The sequence below is a fragment of the Oryzias latipes genome, chromosome 21, assembly GCF_053564925.1.
Source record: "Oryzias latipes strain Hd-rR chromosome 21, Olatipes_Hd-rR_3.1".
Taxonomy (NCBI): domain Eukaryota; kingdom Metazoa; phylum Chordata; class Actinopteri; order Beloniformes; family Adrianichthyidae; genus Oryzias; species Oryzias latipes.
Genome location: NC_136257.1, coordinates 30,652,186 through 30,670,997, shown reverse-complemented (window position 1 = coordinate 30,670,997; position 18,812 = coordinate 30,652,186). Strand labels below are relative to the sequence as shown.

General features: G+C 40.6%; 1 long non-coding RNA gene across 1 annotated transcript in view; it reads right to left on the bottom strand.

The window, feature by feature from the left end:
- LOC144988723 (uncharacterized) overlaps positions 1–18,519 on the bottom strand; it is a 31,115-nt gene extending 12,596 nt beyond the window's left edge. Inside the window, exons 1-2 of the long non-coding RNA XR_013652701.1 lie at positions 18,372–18,519; positions 17,371–17,433 (exon numbers count right to left, since the gene is read on the bottom strand). This is a non-coding gene — a long non-coding RNA (uncharacterized LOC144988723). The remainder of the gene's footprint in view (positions 1–17,370; positions 17,434–18,371) is intronic.
- Between the last annotated feature and the right edge of the window lie 293 nt (positions 18,520–18,812).

Below are 18,812 nucleotides of genomic sequence, written 5' to 3'. Positions count from 1 at the left end.
ACGGCGGCGATCCTCCCCTCAGACTGTCAGCGCTGAAGCATCACGACCGTTTCATTAGAGCACGTCTGCTGCCAACCCAGGAGTATGTCCCCCAAATGAGATCCTGCACCTCCCCCTCTGGAAGATTCACTCCAGGAAATCCATTCAAGTCAGCTGGAGATGAGGCTCAGCGTCAAAACTTAACGCAATAAAACTGAAATCTGCTTCAACAAGAACCTCTGCCTACTTTAGACGTAAAGACCCAAGTTAAAAAATCCTTATTAAACGAAACGCAGGCACTTCATCGTTTTCTCAAACAGAACAAGAAGCTCAGAGCAACTTTAGCTCACTAAGGACATTCCTGGAGCAATTTTCACTTTTTCAAGCTTTTTCTTCTTCTTACAAGTTCAGTATGTCTTCACCTGCAGACAGAAGTCCAATCTTGTCAGCCGTCTAGCGGGTTTCTCAGGAAGTTTCATCTTAAATTTGGACATTTTTAACATTAATAAAAGAGATAATGGCTGATGAGGGGTGTCTTTAATCAGACATTAATGGACGACGCGGAGGCAGGAAGCGTCCAACGCGAAGCGGAGGACGGTGGCTTCAGTGAAGAAGAAGCCCCTCCCTGCTTGTCCAGTGTGAACAGCATGGGCTCGACGGGTGTTCTTAAGGCCGTGTCACACAGCCACTACCTAGATTTTGCTCGTCTTGGGAGGATGAAAGTTGGTCATACGGGAATCTACGTGGAAAAAGTGATAAAGGTTGAGGTCTTTAAGTGTAATTTTCACAGATGTTTCTCGAATTATGTATCACGCCGAAACCATGGAAGAAAGAACGAAAAAAACAAGCAAACAACACGTAGAAGATGAACTATGCGGAATCATTGCGCTGTTTATATGCAATTCAGTAGAGATTCATCAATCATCTAAGTCATTTTAATGTGATGTGTGTGACAATACAAAAGTTATGGCCACTTCGTCGGCCACTAACCTTTACTGGATCCACACCCAGCAGCCAATCAGAGTCGAGTATTTACCTGGATCATGCTATAACTACATTTTAATGTTAACGGTTAACTTTAACTTTGTTTTTTGCTAAATTTCTAGTTTTTAAATTGTTACATTTTCCTTTTAAGTAAAAAAAAGAAGGTATATTAAACATTTTGGGGTTTTCAAAGTAAAAACAAATAATTTTTCTATTTGAATTTTTGTCCGCTGAATTAAAACAGGATGGTAAAAATAAAGAAAAATAAAGGAAATTATCCTAAATAAATGTAATCAAATTAAACAGTTTTTCAGGTTGAAACATGAAATCAGACTCAGACAAAAACAACCAATTATCCCACGGACTCCTGAGGATTAAAGCTGAACTGTTTATTTTTGTTATCTTTCATTAAATATTCATGTCTCTGTGCTTTTACTTACTAATAAAGTGACTTTAACTTTATAGCCTTTATTTAAACACCCCTTAATGACAAAATAAAACATTTTTATGTTATTTTTTTATGGACCTAAACACAAAAAGGCTGCTCAGTGACACAAAATTCTTTTACAATTTGACTAAAAATATGAAAAAAATGTGACGAACTAAAAAAGCAGAAACTTTGTGGTGAAAGGGTGAAGGACCAGCGAAGATCTGACAGTGAAAAACCTTGGAGAGGGGAAAAAGAAAAGCTGCAGCACAACTTTTACTATCACGCCAAATTATGTATCACGCCGAAACCAAGGAAGAGAGAACGAAAAAACCACACAAACAACACGTAGAAGATGAACTATTATCGCGCTGTTCTCAGTAGAGATTCGTCAATCATCCAAGTAATTTTAATGTGATGTGTGTGACAATACAAAAGTTATGGCTTCATGTGTGAAAAGTCTGTTAGACATACGAGGAACGATCAAGTTTGTGTATGCATCTAAAAAAATACACATGATTGTTTGAGATTTACACAATGATTGGGTACAAACTATATAAAACACGCACACTGCCTAATTCTCAACCAACCAACAATTTCACGTAAAGACCGGTCTGACGAAACTCTTGACGGACATGTGCGCACATCGACGGATGACGAACGCAAGAAACACGTATGCATATACTGTGTATTTTGCTACGTACATCACGCATGTTTCACGAAAGAACGAAATCTTATTGGGCGGAAAATGCAGGAAATGTAAGGAGTGGCTGTGTGACACGGCCTTTAGCGTTTGTTTGATAGCTGTAGGACATCATCCGTTAATGATATGAGAAAAACATATAAAAGGGCTGAAAATTCATTTTAAAAAAAAGTCAATTCAAATTCAGAATGTTACGTTTTGGACGTATATTTAAAAGCTGTGTCTTTGTGTGTTCTTTGTGTGATTTGTTTGTATTCCTTCCGCGGTTTTAACGTTGTTTATTCTTGAAGCATCTGTAAAAATGTTCTCACTTTATCACCTATATTCATGTACGACCAATCTTCATCCGTGTAATATGTGCTGTGAGACACGGCCTTCAAACTCTGCATGTTGTTTTAGCATTTTTAGGGCCTAAATGAATCCATTTACTCTATTTAGGACTGAATGCAGCGTTTTCAGGGGACGTTTGGTGTGAATTTCTTAATTTTCAACTAAACGAAGTCACCGAAGCAGCCGAACCTCTTGATTTGAAAGTAGAAGACAGGCTGTGGAAGTTCTCGCAGTGGCAGAATCAGGATCCTTTCCACGTTTGTTGTAGTTGCTGGAGAGGAACGCCTCTGGAGAACGTCAGGAGACACCGGAGCAAACTCACCAACAGAGACCGCTTTGGCCTCAGGTGAAGAACTCTTCAAACACTTCCACTTCCTGTCTTTGCAGATAAAGCCACGTTTCCCAGCGAGCCGCTGGAGCTTTGCAGCTCGTTGTGTGTGTGAGGGATGAATAATTCAAAGCTGTCGGAGTTGTGTCTGCTCTGAATGCGTTAGCTGGTTAGTCCAGTTCAGGAGTTAGCTTGGAGTGATCTATAATTCATCGTATTACCGCGCTTTTGTCCCGAACTCTGTCGGACGCCGCCGTCACATCTTTCAGGAGACGGCGTCTGAAGACACGGGCTCGGCTGGCGTGCTAACCCTCCGCGGTCGGCGTTCTTCATTTCCACCACTGTGCAGTGAATATCAATGCAGGCTGGGCTCTGGCTCGCTGCCACATATGATAATGGCTTCAGTCTTAGTACCAAGCTGCCACCAAACCGCAAACAGAAGGTGGAGGCGTCAGACGGTCTGGTCCGTCTTCGGCCGCGTGAACAGGAAGTGTTGAACCCTGCAGGGCCTGATGTCACCAGGTGGACCCAGAAAACCAGCGTCCATCCATGAAGATGGACCTTCTTCCTGCTCAACCCAGTTTCATGAAATTCTTAACAAAGAATCTGAAAAAACTGATGGCTGATCATCTGATGTAGAGAACTTTCTCATCAGATATGATGACAAAGCTTGAATAAAAACCTTTCAGATGAAGCTGTTTTTTTTTAAGCTTCCAGCTGCATGAAAACCCAAACTGTAAAACTGAACATCTTCTTTTCTCGTTAGCATAACATTCTGTTAGCTTAGTTAGCATCATAGCCAAGGATTTGAAGATTTAAAAAAAAAACTACGGTGGCCCTGAGGTGCAAATCACATCAACAAATCACGTTGCAGCAAAAACATTTTAAAGATCACAACAACTTTAAAAAACAAAGCAAAACAAAGACTTTACCTTTTAGAAAACAAAACAACATTTCCCTAAAAACATAGAGAAAAGGAAAAAAAAAGTTTAAAAAAAAAGTGGTAATTTCTAGAAAACAAAATCAAATGTTAGCAAAATAAAACAATAAGAAACCGGAAAAGGCAGGAACAATGGAATATCGCTGATTGGATGATTGACTTTCCACTTTCGCTGTTTGTCAAATAACTTTCAGATGAAATGATGGAGAAACGTCGGCATCCAACCAGACAAGGTCGCAGCATTTTTTACAGTGTGCAAATTTAGGCCAATTGTCAATAGTAACAGTTGAATATTAGACTTTTTCTTTTTTTGCACCTATGCATAAAAAAAAAAAAGCAGAAATGTAATTTAGTGTAAACTGTTGCCTTAGTTTAAACAGACATTTTTTTTACATTTGTTTTTGTTGGAGTAGAATGCCGTCAACTTTGTTTGAATCGTAGCCCAAAAATTTGAACATTTCCCCCCAAAAAAACAACCAACAATTGAAAAATAAAAGTTCCAACAGTGAATTTAGAATGATTTCTTTTTCAGGAATATTGTCTTGTGCTCACAATTCTGTTTTTTTCAAACATTATTAAGCTAATTTATTATTCCTAAGGTAAACTTTAGTTTACATTTAGCAAATATTAGTTTTGCTTCTTTGACCAAAGTTTTGCTTCTGTCTGTTTTCTGAAACTTTTCTTCATTTCTTCTTCAATAAATTCTGTATTTTTTTTACTCATTTATTATTTTGTAATATAGTAGAAAATTCAATTTTGCTGTGTTAAATGTTTATTTTTAATTTTCCTGCCCATTTATACTAAAATGATTCATGTTAACTAATAATTTTTTATTATAAGTATTTTTTATATTTCATAATTTTCTTTACCGTTCTTTGAAATCCCCACTTTAGTTCATCACATTGTATGTATTCATCTAGAATCTAGATGAATACATACATAGATCATGACTTTTGTTCCTCTTTTTTTTCTAATTTTTTTATTTATTTTTATTTTTTCAGCATAATTTTAGTATTTTCTGTTTCTTTTCTTTCTCTCCAGGTTGAAGTTTGAGTTTTTTTCTAAAACAATTATGATCTTCTTTAACTGTTTAACTGAATTCTTTTCAAAAGCTGGTTTTTAAATGTTTTTTTTTAAGTGTTCTTCTCTTTTGGACATAATGTTCTGTATTTTTGGATTATTTATTGTTTGTTTGTTTGCATCTTTTCTATCCTTTTACTCATAATTTACAGATTTTTACATTTACATCAATGGAAATATAGGTTTAAATGCTTTTGCTATATCTTTTATTGTAGTTTACTCTTCATTTTATATTTTTATTTTCTTAAAACTTAGAACAATCTCCTTTCGTTTTTTGCTTCTTCTTATCTTCCGTCTTTTTTTAGCTGCTTCCTGTCTGCCTGCAGACTCTGAAAATAACCGTCGTTCCTGCATCGCTGCTGGGAAAAAATGGCTCCTGAAAGGTAAGCCCCCCCCCCGACACTCCCCTTCATTTGCCTGAGCGGCCCTCAGTGCTGAAAGCCGGGACGCCTCCCTGACCTGCAGGCTCAGGAAGGACTCCAGTGTGGCTGTGGGGGGGTGAAGGGGAGGCGCCGCATCACTCTGAGGCGATACATGATAGATCCCGCTCCTAAAAGCTCTCCTCGTGTAAAACTAGAGTCTGGACGGGACGTTGGAGGTTGGATGGGACCTGCAGGAACACGAGCAGGAATACGATCTCTCCAGTGACAGCCGCTTGACCATCAGGGGGACAGAAAGCGCGGTGGCGTCCTTACTTCCCTACGATTAAATATTTAAAAGAAAGATATTATTTTATATCCCTCTGACCCGCCTGGCCGCCCTCAGGGCACCTGCACTCACACAGACGGGCTCAACTTTTAAAAAAGCGAAAAAATGATGTGGAGAGAATAGAACCTATTTCGTGTTCAAAGGGTCAGCAGCGGTTTTGGTCCTTCAGGTTGTAATTCAATAGTCGTAATGAGTGTGTTATTGGAAAAAGAGTTGGAGCGTTTGCTGCATAGATCTTCAATTATCACATCAGCAGCATCAGATTCTGGGCGGATCGGACTGTAAATGTGCCTCTAAATGCTGCGGCTCCCCTGGTTTCATTCTGACTCCCCGTCGGCTCAATCTGCATGAAACCATCAGATAAAAGTCTGAATGTAAATGTTTCACAGAACGATGAAGACCAGTCTGAGGCGTTAACGTCCGTTCAGTCAACAAGTGAAGCCTTAAGCTGAAGTTTCAGAGTTAGCTCAATGGTACAGCTGTGAGCTGAAGGTCTGTGGCTCGATTTGAGCTTTGGGCGCGGCCCGGCGGTCTGGCAGCAGTGCGTTCTGAGCGACGTTGATGTGCCAACCAATCAGGGACTCAGCACTGCGACGTGTTCAGTGACTCGATCAGCCGGTGGAGTACAAATCCAATATGGAGGATCGATGTGAGCGTTCTCGTCCCTCCATCCATTCACATCCATGACGTAAGGTGCCACCACTCCTCTGCGGGACTGGAAAGCCTAAAAATCTGCAGCCCCCCCCCATGGGCCTAAGGCATGAGGAAAAAACCAAAAGTGAAAAAGACGAGTCCTGCGGCAGACTGGCGACCTGTCCGGGGTAAACCCCCCCTTCACCCAACAGCAGACGGGTCAGGCCCTGGCAACCCCCCAAACCCCAAAACAAATGCAGAAAACTGACATAAATAGAAAAAGAAGAGGAAGTTCTCTGGAGAAAATCATCACTTAAATTTAACACATCAAAGTGAGTCAGATGCCCACAAAAATGTCCCACAGCAGTTGGTGAAAATGAACAATTTTGTCTTTTAAATACAATTCTGTACAAACTCTTCATCTTCCTTTGATCCTCGTCTTCAGTCTCAGTTTCATTTGTTTCTTGCTTTTGTGAATAAAGTTTTCTCTGTTGACTCCCATGAACAGACGTCCGTTTCCCGTGTTTCAGATTTCCTCTTCATCTGCCTGTTCATCTCATGTTTGTGTCTGAGCGGGGATTATGCAGCACGGCAGAGTGGGACTGAAATCACATCCTTCCCTTGAAATGGATGTTAAGTAGCAAAAAAAAAAAAAAAAAAAAAAAGAGTAAAATTGTTTCCCTCCAAGCTGGAACTCTATCCCTGCTGCAGTTGGGATAGGCTCCAGCAACCCCATGCATCCCCTTTGGGGAGTTTGGGGTTGCTGGAGCCTATCCCATGACCCCATGGGATGTCCCAGCTACAGTTGGGAGAAGGTGGGGTACCAGCTGGATGGGTCACAGAGCCATAGCACAAACTCACCGAGAGACAATTTACATCCAGCAGGGAACCCAGGAAGCGTGTTTTTGGAGGGTGGGTGGAAGTGCCCGGAGAAAATCCCCACATACACACAGGGACAACATGCAAACTCCACACAGAAAGGTCCCAGCTGGGAATCGAACCGGGGCTAACCACTACACCACTGTGCAGCTCATGCACATGAAAATGGAAACAAACAAATCTCAGTTTTGGGGTCACGGGGTTGCTGGGGCCTATCCCAGCTGTGGGGCGTAGGTACATCCTGTAGCGCCGCACAGCCACATCCAAATGCCTGCTGTTTGACTGAGGACTGGCATGTTGAATAACATGTTTTGTAGACGCTGTCATGTTTGTGACAAATGCTGCACCTGCTGACAAAACGGAGCCGGCTGGTCCTCCGGAACGTCTGCTGATCATCAAGTGAAAGAATCGCTTTGAACAAACTTCTAAATTTGGTGAAGATGTTCTCCAGCTGCTCCCCTCCGCAAACTGAGCATGCTCAGAGCTCCGCCGGCTGCCGGAGACACTAAATTTGACAAAACAGCTTCCTAAATAAACATGTCTTTAATCTCCTGCATTAAAAGGAAGTGGAGCCTTTAAAGTCGCCGTCAATTTTATCGCTTGAAACGTTCGGCGGCCATTTAACACGTTTAATTTACGCCAGTCGGAGGAAACGCGCAGTTTCATCCCAGAGCTTATTAAGAAAAAGGATTAAACGCCGTTTTAGTGGCACTAAAAACATAGTCTGCCTACTTTCTGGTGCAGAAGCTGTTGAGTCCTCAGAGCGTGACGTGCAACGGCGCCCCGCCGACGCCAGACCGTAGAGTTAGAGTGGATGCCGCGAAGCTGGGAGGAAAAGCGCCGCTCATTCTGACGCCCAGCAGCCAATCATTAGCATTCTTTTGCCCGTGGTGACGTGGAGCCAGCCCCATTTCAGACATCTGAGCCTCAAACGGCGAGGCAGAGCTGTCCGTCATGCGGCCCTTCGCCCGCAGTTTAGAGACAACACCCCGCCTCAAAGGTGTGCGCCCAAGGGCGGGGCCTGTGCCCCAACTGCGGCCTTCTATTTGTACACTCTGGAGTGCTCCCTCATTAGCTCCTCTCAGATCTCCTCATTAGAGGCTGCTACGGCGCCACGGCGCTCTTTCAAGATGTGCCGCCGCCGAAAAGCTTTCATCTCTGCCTCCGCCGCCGTATCTGTGTCACACGCCGCCCTCTTCAAAAACATTTAATATTTTAGGATATTTACCAGAATAGACGTACGGATCAGGCAGAGTTGCACCTCATTACAAGACGCAGCTCAAACTTCAGCTGCTCGCAGCCCAAATCCACGCCGCGTCTGTGCAGACCCAAAATCGAAAACACCCATCTGACCTTCTGTCGCCGCCGAATTGAATTTCCTCCCGCCGTTTGGCCTCAGGAGGCGCCGCTCTGACAAAAGACGCCTGACCTTTCGCCGCTCCGAATGAGCCACGTTCTGTCACCTGCTCTTTTAGCGAAAGTGAAAACCCCAACAGGGAAACAAATGTCACGTCAGGGAGCCCCGCCCACGCTGGACACGCGTGTCCCCCCAGGTGTGTTTGAGGAGACCTGGAACAAAAACAACCTCAAACCAGAAAGTTTCTGTACAAACGTCAGAGAAATCAATTATAAACACAGAAACGAGCAAAGAAGTTCTTAAAAGATCTCAGAGGAAAACAGTGAAGGTGCTCCGGCCCCCCACTCTGGGGGTCTGAAGCTACGTTCACACCGGTCATGTGACGCGGGTTCAAGTTTCTTAAGAGTGCATTTGGTGTTCACACTGGACGAGCAGGGAGGGGCTTCTCCTTTTTCCCCCTGCTGTTTGCTAACGCAGATCTGCCACCTACAGTTAGTAGAGGCGCGGTGCAGAAGGACGAAGTGATGCACGTCTCACAAATCTCACAAATATTGCTACAGGCGTTGTCTTTCACATGACAAACATCAACAAACCGACAGACATCAACAAACCGCAACCTTTCACTCGCCTCCATCATCAACTTTCAAACGGTTGGTTGTTGTTTCCGTTTCGGCTTTTCCCATCAGGGGTCGCCACGAGTGGCACGGTAAACTTGGCAATGTTTTACGCCGGATGCCCTTCCTGACGCAACCCTCTCAAAGCAACCGGGCTTGGGACCGGCACAGAAGTAGAGAAGGGAACAGGGATCAGCCGGGAGTCAAACCCTGGTTTCACGGACGGAAGGCGCCGCAAACCAGCACGAGCTAAACCGGCTTTCAAACGGTTGTTACTTCCGTGAATTGAAAGGCACGCCATCCGTACGCCACGGCCAAATCAGGGTCGCACGTTCAATGGCGGCATGTTTTGTACGTAAAACGGTCGTAGAAAGTTGTGAGAGTTGTGATTGCTGAGTCCCAAAATGCACATGTACTTTTTACCTTCAAGGGGCGGAGCAAATGCACCTCCTATGGTCAAGAGGGGGCGCTGTTCTGTCCCCTTTAGGGTAAAACAGTCATTTAATGCAGCTGAATTCTCTAAAGATTGTTAAAATAAAGAAATAAACGGATATATCAGCATGAAAAGATTCCCAAAACGGACTAATACTAAAAAGTCTAGAAATGCTAACTTAAAGAAAGTGTAAAAATACGGAAGCTGAACGCCAACAAAGTTTAAGAAAACAATCATTTTTGTACGACATCAGAACAACAGCTGATTAAAATTAAAAAAAGCGGGTCAAAGCCAGTAAAATCCTGAAATAAATGTAAATTTCATTTCACATTTTGGGCAATTAAAATATTTGCAACGGATTCTGAAAACTGAGAGAAGCAGCTTTATGCTGAAATGCAACACTAAGAGCAAAGAAGTGAAAAACATGGCGCAGAATTGGTCCAGCTCTTTTTTCTTTGTATCTGCCGCCTTCTGGTTCTGGCATGATGGCTCTTTAATGTTATGCTGATGATCTGCAGATATATCCAACCATCAGTTTGAGAGAAAAAAAAGAGTGCATTTACGGCATAAAGCAGTGGTTGAGCCAGAACTTTTTGTATTTGAACGAGTCAAAAACAGAGAGATTTGTTTTTGGTGACACCTCTAGAAATCTGACAGTTCTCTCTGACGGCTGCTTTAAATGTGACAAATGTGACAATGTTGTCAAAATGGGCTCAGTAGTTGGTGGCATCTTATTTTCTTTTGTTTTATTGCATTCTTATTTATCTTTTATGTGTTTTGCTGCTCTTTGTAACTTTATGTTGCTTTTGATTTTATTCTTAATTTGCCTAAATCTAAACTTTCTTCTGTCTTCCTCTTGTTGTGAAGCACTTTGGTACCCCGAAGGTGTTGTAAAGTGTGATATAAATAAAGCTTCATATATTCAAACTGTGAAGTTACAGTAATTTATATATATATTTCCTGTCGCCAGCGACCAATCAGGTGTTGAAGGGTTAATACCACTTATTTAATAAAAAACAAACAAACATTTTTTTAATGAAAAAATGTAAGTAGCTAAAAACCGTGTGATCGTGTCTGACGCGTATTTTATCTTAAAAGCAGAATCTGAAAACTCTCATGTGAACCGCTGAAGCATAAAAAGCACAAAAACGTCGAGATAAAAGGAGAAACGATGAAAAGCAACACGAGGAATCTGTCAAAACCATCATCACTGACAAATCAAACTCCTTCCTTCCCGCTTCTCTCCTGCAGCTTTACCTCCTCCTGCTCTCCTTTAGGTTGCTACACAGTCGACCTCCTGTGGATGGCGCCCAAGGCAACCGCCCACGAAAAGGAGGGCGCTGACGTGATGTCTGGGTTTGTACGTCGGCTCTGCAGGAAGAGCCGTTCAGCCGAAGGGAGGAAGACGACTTTAACGAGACCAAAACTCAACTTTATAATCAATGAGGGACTTTGAATTAGTTACGTTGGTACATGGTAGAAAAACAAAGGGTGGGGTGGGGGGTCCTGACATGTTTACATTCACTGACTGGGATTTTTTAAGTTTGGGTTTTTTTCACACATTTCCAAAAGCTGGAAGGCTGGAGGACAAGTCCACGTTTGTGAAGACCTCGGTTTGGTCCCCAGACATCTTAGGATGGAGCTAAATTTGGCGGAAAGAGTCAAATGCTCATTTGCTCAGAGTTCAAATCTTTTGGCGCTGTCGCTGTCAGGATCTGTCACATTTGGGATATTTTATAACAGAAAAAATCCTTTTACAGACACAAACATGTATGTGTTTACTGGTTTTATGTGCTTTATTTATTTATTTTATTTATTCAGTGACAGGAAACCTTCGGGTTTTTTTATCTTTGAGTTTGAGGATTTCTTCCAGCTCCAGACCAACGACTGCAAACTGAATGAAGTCGGTCCTGTTGGCCTTTATTTCCCAATATGGACGCCGCCATGTTGGAGCCTGAAATCGTCAGTGAGCAGTGATTGGTTTGAGACAGTCTGAGTCAACATTTCTATGGCAACCAGGAGGGAGAAGCCTACATAACCAGAAACTTGAACTACAGAGAAAATATCATGAAAGAAAGAGAATTATCAAAAACAGGTTGAAAAATTGTTATTCCGACAAATAGAATGACTGAGTTATTGCTGTTTATTTCTCAATAGAAGTCTATGGAATTTTGGGTACTTCCTGTTTGGAACGCCAGGTGGGAGGAGTCACTCAGTCCAGTTCTTGTGTACAGGTTGTGTCAGAGATCCTTCACTACTCTGTAATTAATGCACTCTATAGTGTTTTGTCAATGTTTGAATCTACTATTCCAAAATCCAGTGTCCAAGAAATTTCCCAGAAGTCTTTGATGCTCACTAGATTGGTAAATACTACAGTGAATTGCATTTGAATTAGCATTTTTTTATGTGGAAAAAAATGTTTTTTAATCCAAGTTCAGAACATAGAAAATTCATCAACAGAATTTGTGACATTTTCATGGTTTTTAGATTTTAACTTTGGGAAAATCGGTGGCGTCAAATTTGAAAGTAATGAGCACGATGTCTGAATTGCTTTTAAAATGCAAGGCACGAGGTAGTTGTATTTAGAAGTTAGCGAGTAGGGAGGAAATTTGGACATGGACACAGTCAACGGTCCAACGGGGGGGGGGGGGGGGGCATGGGGGCGGAGCCTCATTGGAAGGAACCAAACTCTAGGTGCAGCGGGAATCTGGAATCTTAAATTTGCTAAATTTGTTTTTCTTTAAAATTGACTGTGTTAGTCCTTTTCTTGAAGTAATGTGGTGAGTAATGTTAGTTTATTCAAGCTGATGTCGTCCACAGGCGCGTCTGGTCTGGTGCTCTAATGGACATATTTTTTGGACATCTTTGCTGCTGTTTGTTTTCTTTTCCCTCGGCTGAGTTTTTAGTGTTATGAATGTGTTTCCTGCTTAAAGCCTCGTTTTCACCGACCTTTAACCTGTAGCTGAAAAACAAAGACTTTAGCCTTTTGCACTGGGACACACAGGTCCGTCAATCGGTCCAGTCGGGAGATGTTATCATGTAAATGGGCATATTTTTACGAGCAGCTTTCTCTGTGGTGAGGTGGAGAATCCAAACATCAGAAGGCTCTCACATTTTCCGGCTGAATGTTGCATCAAAAGCTTGTCATGAAGTGAAAACGGTGATGTGTCGGCGTGTTCTAACAATCTAGACGGTTCAGCTGTGGATGCTGAGAAAAACAGAAGAAACGACTTTGATGTTGAAACGGGAAAACTGCATGCATCACCTTTGTCAGAAGTTAAAATGGATGCCTCCACCTTGAATCAAAATGAAGACTAAAATGGATTTTTTCATGAAATATGGAATTATGTTAAATGTGCATTTCAGGCATCCGGGCTTTTTAAACTGTCGTGTCCATGTGTCCCAATGCAAGTTTTTAAGTCTGTTTTCAGGTTCTACGTACAAAACACGCCACTCAACGCGCAATGAAAGTTGAACCAGTTGAACTTTCACCAATCAGAGATTAGGATTTAGTAGTGACTGGGTATAAGTAGCATCCTTTTCGAAAAGCGGATCCACCAACTAGTTGGTCATAAAGGAGAAATTGATAATTGCACTATGTACCCGGATGAAATTCCATGACACCAAGTCTTTCATTTATTGGAATAGAGCTGTGAAAGAAAAATCCTGGAGAAAGATTCACCAGATTTACACCACTTTGACATTTCATACCAAGCCTCTACCAACTGTGAGTACATGTGCTGGGTATTGGGTAGCGACAGTCATGTTATGAACACCGTATGCTAGGTTCACACCGGCCACATGTGGCACATTCAAGAACGCCCTGTATCCTATATGCGGTTTCATGAACGCCTGTTCAGCCGGTGGCAGGGTGGGGCTTCTTCTTTTTTCTGTTTGCTAACGCTTGTCCACCACCCACAGTTGGCAGAGTTTTGGTATGTAAAGTCAAAGCGGTGCAAATCTTGTAAATCTTACTTTAGGCTGTTGCTGTCGTAGAATTCCGTCCGGACATGAACTGCAATTATTAGGTTCTCCTACATGATCACGTTTACAACAATTGTGTTATGAAAAAGATGCTACCCAAACGTCACTGCCAAATCCGAGTCCCTGATTGGTCATTGTTCTGCCAGCCTAGTCATGATTTAGAGTCAAAAAGTTCAACCAGTTGTATTTCCAGCGTGCGATCAATAAACGCCGTGTCTTATGTGGAGCCCGTGACCGGACTCAAAAACTTGCTTAGCAATGCATGAGTGTTCTGGACATTCTGATTGAGACGACACTTTATTATTAAAAGTGGCCACTTGAAGGCGATATGACGCGGTGGGTGTGTATGTACCGGCGATCAAAGACCCACATTCAGCGCGTTCTTGAACGCCACAACACGCTTGTGGGGTGACAAGTATTGGTGTTCACTAATTCCAACAGAGTTTGATAGAATGACTGATACACAAGATCATCTGACACCATTTCAATGATCATCCATCTAAAATCTGTTTTTAAACTGGTCAAAAGTAAAGGGTTTATCCATCCAGTTAGAAAAAAACATCTTTCCCACAGCAGCTTTTATTTTTATCATTGTTAAAGTAAATCTTTTAATATTGTGCTTCTCTGTTCAGCAGAATTGCCTGATCTAAGTGTAAAAAATATGATTTAACCGTCTTTGTGGGTGTCATTGAAACTGGTCTCAGTGGACCTGCATTGGACTCCTCGAGTCCAGCTAAAGCGCAGCTGCAAAGCTTTTTTTCAGGACCATGATGGATTCATCTAGAGAGTAAACAACAGTAGCGTGTGGAGGAAAATCCCATTCCTCTGGTGTCTCAGCAAACCGCACAGTTCCTGTCCTTCAGCGCCAACATCAGGGTTTTCATTCTGCGTCTGCTTCACCCCTCGCTCGCTCTTATTAGAGCATCAAAACAGTGTGGAGATGGTGTGAACGGAGCAGAAGAAACGTCCCTGACCCGGCAGAGGATGGAGAGGCGGGGGCCTCCACAGCAGATGCTTCTGAGTCATTTATCTCACTTGCACTTTGACACTGAAGCCGTTATTTTCTGGCGTCTGCACAGAACACCTCAAGCCTCACGCATCCCAGCAGCTGCACCAGGCGACTCGTAAATGGAGCCATTTTCTGAAGATTTATGAATATTTTGCAGCTTTCTGCTCAGAACAGGCTCATAAAGAAGAAGAAAGGGAGCAGAGGAAGTACAATCCATTTAGCCGTTACATAAAGGTTTTAGTCTGAAATGCCTGCATTGCTTAAAGCGGCTGACGTGGATGTTTTAATCAGAGAGCCTTTCCCAGCACGAACAGGCTGAAGGCCTGGCTGCAATTATAAAAATCGGGATGAAATTAGGACAGACTACAGACCCGGAGGCTTCAGACGAAAAACAATGCAATGTTAACACCATTTCAATTATTTAATTACGCCTCATCATTATGTGGGTTAACCAGAACTTTAATTAACAACAACAAAAACAAATTTAAATACACTTCACAGGAATTTCTTCAGTGTTTAGGCTGCTAAATTATTCAGGAAAATTGTGAAACTCTGATAAGATCCCAGGTTAATTCATAAATAAATACAGACAGACAAAAGCTTACTGTGCTCATTAACACATAATCTCATTCATCCAGTACTTTTTAATCATTGATGTCGGAGGATCACTTGTAATTAAAAATACCAGGTAGAATTGTTTTTCCAGCTCAGCTACAGAAAAAAAACCCCAATAAAATAAAATGTTGGTTTATTTTTTATCTTTATCACAGCTTTTCTAAACTTTCTCTAAATTATCTAAAGGCTAATGTAGTTTATTTTTACTAGCATTACTTGCAATGTGTTTTAATGATTTACTTTTAAACTTTTTATTAGCGATTATTTTAATATTCTATTTTACAATTTCTTTTGGTAAGGTAGCCTTTTTTGCATTGTTTCGTATTTTTCAACTTTATTAACACGTGTTAGCTAATGTAGCATTTAACAAACAGTTTAGCATTTTTAATCCCACTTAGCATTAACCCTTTTATTTTATTTTCTTACTGATTTAGAGTGTTACATATTTAGCATTGTTCATCATTTTAATTTGTATTTACAAATCTCAGCTAATGTAGCATTAAGCATACAGGTTAGTATTTTAGCATGAGTCATCAGTAGGCCTTTTTCTATTATGATTTAAAATGTAACAATTTTTATATTTTTTGCATCATTTCATATTTTAAAATTGCTTTACATGCTTTAGCTAATGTAGCATTAAGCCTACAGATTAGCATGATAGCATGACTTAGCATTAGCCTTTGTATGTTTAGGTCATTTGGCCTTTAAATTCTTGAAAAGTGAACCTTCCCTTTTACATATTCATCAATAAGAGATAGTTATCTATCAAAAGCTTGATTAGTGCAGCTTACTGATTAATTGCACCATTTTTTATTACATTTAATACTTTATAGAACTTTTTGCAGTTAACAGGATTTCGAATCTATGCTAAAAATAGCTTTCTCTCAGGAGCAGAAACTAGCTGTTTGGCTAGCAGTCATTGATGACCAAGAGGGCAAACTTACTGAAATGAATAAGTAATATATAGTAATTGTTGTCTTGTTCTGATTATATGCGTAACAGACCTGGGGGGTATTCCAGGAAGCATGTTTAAACTAGCCTGACTTTAAGCCTGAACTCTGGCTGAAATCCGCCTGAACTTGCTTACTCTGGGTATGTCGGTTCCAGAAGACCGGATATGAGTTGGCGTAATTACGCTCGACTTAGTAACCCTGGGTTAACGCACGTGCACAGAAGGTACATAAAGACATTCTCAATAGATCGCCGATTTCCGGAGTCACCATGGAAACGCGTGGAGAACCAAAGAGAGCGCAATACTTTAGTGAGACAGAGTCTGAGATTTTAATGACGGCATATGAAGATTATACGTCCATCATAAAAGTAATACGCATATATATAACTTATCCAATTTTGCCACCTTAAATGAAATACTTCTATTGGTAACAAATAATTGAGTTAAATTTAATCAACCTAATTTCTTACGTCTATAAAACTCAATAATTGTTTATACAACTCAAATTTATGTATTTATCTAACTAAATGTCATATTACTCCAATTCAATTAATATTTTTTCCATCTTAATTAATTATATTTCTTGATCTCTCATATTTCTAAGTATGAGCCGGCAGATATGCTCATTTCTATAACAATAAAAAGGACGGGAAAAAAATGCACATTGCGCACAAATTCATTAAAGAATTCTCCATCATTGTCATTACAGCAATGCCAGGTAGGGGTGCTATATAAACTCATCAGCCTCTCCTTCACTCTCACTCATGGTGCAGAGACATAAGCACAGTGGGACAAAATAACTCAGCAAAACATGGAAAAACACTGTACAGCTAAACAACTAAACACATTTGGTCAAAAAGCCACACTTAAACCAAAATCCGTCCAGACAGGCAAAGGAAATGGTATCCCACAATCCCTTGCGGTGCCGACCTAACAGCAGCACCAAAGTTACACCTACTTAATTGAATTAATTTGAATGAAAGTAAAATAACTGTCTGATAACTATGTGTTATTTTTAAACTGACTTAAACAAATAATTTATCTTAACTGAAGCAAATAACTAAATTAGATCAAAGTAAAAAAGTTGAATTTTCCAACATCCATACGTGGTCTTATCACCCTCTCATGGTGGAAAAAGTATTATCTGAGCTTCTTCATCCACTAAATCCTCTTCAAATGGACACGCCATGCTCCTTCACCTCTCTGTAAACAAACTAACCTTCAACTAAACCTGCTCCCGACCAGGTTATGTTCAGAGCATGAGTTGCTATGGCAACTTGACCTACCCTGAAACATGCCTCCATTTCTGGAACTGAAAGCTGAGGTTATCAACTTCCTTAGCCTCAAACTTACCGTGGGAGCTAGCATAACCTGCTTCCTGGAATACCCCCCTGGTTGGGTAGAGTGAAACATACCTTTGCTTCTGTTTGATGATGTCAAGTCCAGCGAGTCATGTGATTGGCTGCTAGGTTCTTCTTCTAATGTGACAATAAAAGTAATGGTGACCAGGTTATGTGCATGTTGTGGGAATGAATCATAATCATTAATTGAAATAGTTTGCTTATTAAAACAAAAACTCCCATAGTTAAAAAAGACACCTAAGAAAATTCATACCAAAAAAAAATTCTTTTAAATTAAATTTTTACTGTTTTAATGTTAAAAACACATTTTAAGCGGGAATTCATATTATTTAAAAACATATTTCAACCTTTCTTTTCTCTTTTGTAGATTTGGTCTAAAGACAAGTAAATTTAGGCAGAAACGACCTGTTTTAGTATTACTTATGTGGATTATTTGATGGGTAGAACGTTAGAATGACCTCCAATTCTGGAACGACCCTTTTTATCGTCACTAAAATTGATTTTTTTTTTGTTTAAAAGCCTTTAGCAAAAAAACGACACATGTAACGCATGTTTTGAATTATTCTGTATGGAAGCGTATGAACAATTTTTTTCATGTTTAAAAAACAAAAATTAAACGTGTGATCTTTGTTTAAATCTTTTACATGATTTTCATTCTAATATTTTATGCTAAAAATATTTTCTAATAATTCCAGTATCTGTTGTTTCTAAGTTTTTTTTTTCTAATACAGTTGTGCTCATAAATTTACATAACCTGGAAGAAATGATGATTTCTTCCAAGTTATTTAAGTCACTTTTCAGAGAATATAAATGAAGTGATTGGGTAAGCCATTTATTGTAAAAAAATCTGTTTACCCTTTTTTAAATCTTACTGACAACAGAAACAGAACCACGGCTGAAGTTACTTGTCCATCTTTCTTTGCATCACCAACGATTTTTCTGGCAGAAACGTTTGCAACCGTTCACGTCCCACTTCCTGATCAAAGTCTAAATACTACTAACATTCGGCATTCTCGGTTCTTATGTCTCTTTTCTGTTTTGTACGGTTCAGTTACCTTTTTCCTGTAGATCTTTCTACAGCTCTTTAGCTTTCCCCATGACTCAGGATCCAGAAATGTCAGTGCATTGCTGGATGAAGGATGCAAGGGTGTGTTGGGAGCCTAGAAGCATTGATTACAGACAAACAAGTCACAGGTGAGGACGGTTACCTGTAGCGGTCAGTCAAACCCTTTTGGATCAGTTTGTGTGGATGTTTTCACAAAGTCATCAGGGCATATGACCTTTGAACAGGGTCGTTTCTGGTTGTCGTTAGAACTGAAAAATTACCAAGAAATCATCATTTCTTCCAGGTTATGCTAACTTATGCAAACACTAGTAGCACAATAGAAGGTACAATGTCAAACCTTCAAGTGTGACCACACCTACAACATCTGCAGAGAAAGCACTAACAGGAGAAATTTGATTAGACAGACACTGAGCATCGACAATGAAACCCT